Genomic DNA, 3,225 nt, shown 5'->3' on the forward strand with positions numbered 1-3,225 from the left:
CTTCTGCAGTGCAATGAATGTTATTGGTATTACCAACATCCTCTGAGCTATGATGTGTTAAATCAACAACTATTTATAAAAATCACTTTTCAGTTATTACTGATATTCACCAAATCCTGTCCTTTAGTTCCACCACAGACAGCTGCATTCGCGTGTGTTCTTCCACAGCGGAGGTTATGTAAACGATCCACGTGGCCCAGGTTTGGTTCTTGTTAAATATAAACAAAAGTGTGTAATGTTGGTTCATAGATTTCCTAAAATCTGCTTTATACTTTCACAATATTTAGGACAATGTTTTTATTTCATGAAACGTCACGCAGCAAAACTGTCCATCATTTCACCCTCGTGCGGAGAACGGCCAGATTGGTAAACCTTCAGGAGGCAGCGCAGTGACTTGTTCTGAGCTCCTGATGGGCTGATGAGGAACACCCCGAGGTTCCTCTGCTGAAGGAGGTCTTAAAGGAAGCACTCCCTCCTGCATGACACATTTGGATGCTCCTGGTCACGGCTGATCCGGGTCAAAGATAAGGAGATGGAGCTTCCGAAGCTTGTAGATGCAGCCTCAGTTACCCTTTCTGAGAAAGCAGGTGAAATTTGGATATTGAAAAGCTATTGCCTGACCCAAAACTAAAAATAGTGACCCGCTCTAATATTTGGTAGTAGAGCTTTGCTTCCAGCACCATTTGTGGTGATGTTGTTTCAATATGAGCGTCTGCAACACGCAAAGATCCAGTGTCGCGTTCATTTCTCACCGAGAGCTCATACTGATGATGGGAGACTGTGACCATGACGCAAAGCCTTCTCCAGCACATCCCGACGATTGTCAATGGTTAAGATCTGAACTCATTCAGGATGTTCAGCTGATCTCATTCGTTGAGCAAATGTACATAATCCATTGCTTTTCTTGCCAATTGATTGTTACATGTATTATCATTATTATTATGCTCACGCACAGTGGTGGGCCTATATATGTTTGCGTTGCGTGGACATCTTCGCTTGCCGTCCTGTTTGTGTGTCTTTGCTGTGATCGCAGTGCGACGGCCTTGTTTTCCAGCTGTTAAACCGGTTGCTCTTTCCTTCCTCAGTCTGCGCTCGCTCCTTAATCACCCGCAAACGCTTCCCTCGCCACGAGCACGTTTTTTTTTCGCCTCCTCGTCGCGTTCCTTTTATTTGATTCCACCTTGATCCGCGATTTCCACGCTAATGACAAAAACACAACAACAAGATCGCCTCTGGTCGCCTCGACGCCACACGACCACCGACCGGAGCCGCAGCAGATCCACCACAGCGGCGGATTCAACCACGGTCCTTTTCTTTTTGTTCATGTTGGAGACAGCGCCCTCTGCGGTTTGGGGGATCATGTGACAGCAGGAAAATTTCACGCAATTGCAAGTTACTCATTTTGTAAAAAGGTCACTTTAAAATTTACAAAATCTTCAGGCTGTGGGACAAACATAAAGGCTGAAAAACACACAAAAAAACAATCATGTAGCTAAATGCTTTTTTTGCTCCTACACACACATGGCCTTCCATATGTTTACTTGATCTTTGAACCCTGAGCGTTCCATGTACAGTAACGGTCAATAGTTTTTTTGTGTGTTTTTTTTCTTCATTTTATTAGAAGACTATTTTCATTCTCACATTTTTGAGTGAGTTCATATGAATCTACATTTTTAACAAAAAATAAGGTGAAATAGATTCTTAATAATAGCCGTCCTTTGATTATTGCTTTACACATTTGACATTTTCTCAAAAGAGCTTCACGATGTCATCATCAGAAATTGTTTTGACTTCATGGAAAAATGCCAAGAATAAAACACATTCTGTGTTATTTCCCCCTTATTTGTTTCCTGCATAATCCGATGTGTTCATTAACGCCTTCAGTGGAAAAAAGTGTTGAAAATAAAGAAAAAGTCTTTCCAAACTTCTGACCGGTACTGTATGTGCTGTTTTATTGTTTTCTCAAAGACATTCCACAGGTGTGTCATTGTTTATTTGTCATGGACCTATTTGGGTTTTTGTTTTTATGTTGTTTTATATGTATCTACTGGTTATGGTTCTCTTTTGTTTCGTTCCATTTGTTTCATATATTTCACTTTTTATTCTTGCATTGATTGCAGCATTTTCTTTGTATTGAGAGTGTGGTATGGACGGCACATGATCAGGATAAATAAAGTATCTATATCTGTTTGGGACAGGACCACAAAACACTCCTAAAGCTGGTTTGAACATTTACATTTTTCCTCCCTCCTAAAGTAGCCCATCCATACACACAAACAAACAAGCACAAATAATTATAAAAAATAATAACATTATTCAAGGCTCACACAGTATGTTCCTCAGGGATGAGAAAGATAAGAAACTATCCTCCACAGTTCCTTTAACCTCTTCAACCCAAAAAAGCTTCTTGCAAAAAGTGACAAAATAGCAACACAATCAAGAAGTAAATGAGGACTAAAATGCAGCAAAAAAAGTAAGACAAGTAACAAACATGCAGCAAAGCAGGAGACAAAAGCACAAAAAATACTATGAAAAAGTGAGGACGGTGCAAGAAAAAAAATCAGTTTTTTAGATCTTAGCTTTCAAATGACTGGCCTATAAGCTGTGAGCACCAGTCGAGAAGACTTTTAGATTTGGATATTGTCAAACTGGAAACAAATTTGCTTGGTTAAGACAAGGATTAAGAGGTTAAATGCAAAAAGGTTTAATTGAAATGAGTCATTGTCGCACTATAAGTTAGGAAAAGAAGTGTGCCTTAAAGTTTGAGGATGAAAATACTGCTGAAACTTTTTCTTTTGGTTCTTTGGACCACAGCAGACTCACTGGTCCAGTGAGTCTGCTGTGGTGGATCTGCAGCGGCTCCGGTTCTGCAGAGTTCTGCTCGCTCCACAGTCCCGCCCCTTCCCCTCCACTGAGTCCCACTGCCCTCAGCCAATCGCGACGCCCATCCCGAGCCCCTCATCCAATGGCGAGCGGCGCTGGGGGCGGGTCCTGCGCGGCTCCAGAGAGGGGACATTGAGCTAGTGGAGGAGGAGAAGGGAGGCTTGTTGGGCACGGATGCCACTCGTTGCGCCGCTCGCGGGTCTAATTTGGAGAGGTGTATGCAGCGCACGGCGGGTTATCCTTCTCTTTTTTTTCTCCTTTTTTTTTTTTTTTTACGCACGCGTTTTTCCAGGTGGACGTGTTTGAGGCCGCCCCGGGACGACAGCTGAACTTGGATCAGGA

Source organism: Gobius niger, assembly GCF_951799975.1.
Source record: "Gobius niger genome assembly, chromosome: 15".
Lineage (NCBI taxonomy): Eukaryota > Metazoa > Chordata > Actinopteri > Gobiiformes > Gobiidae > Gobius > Gobius niger.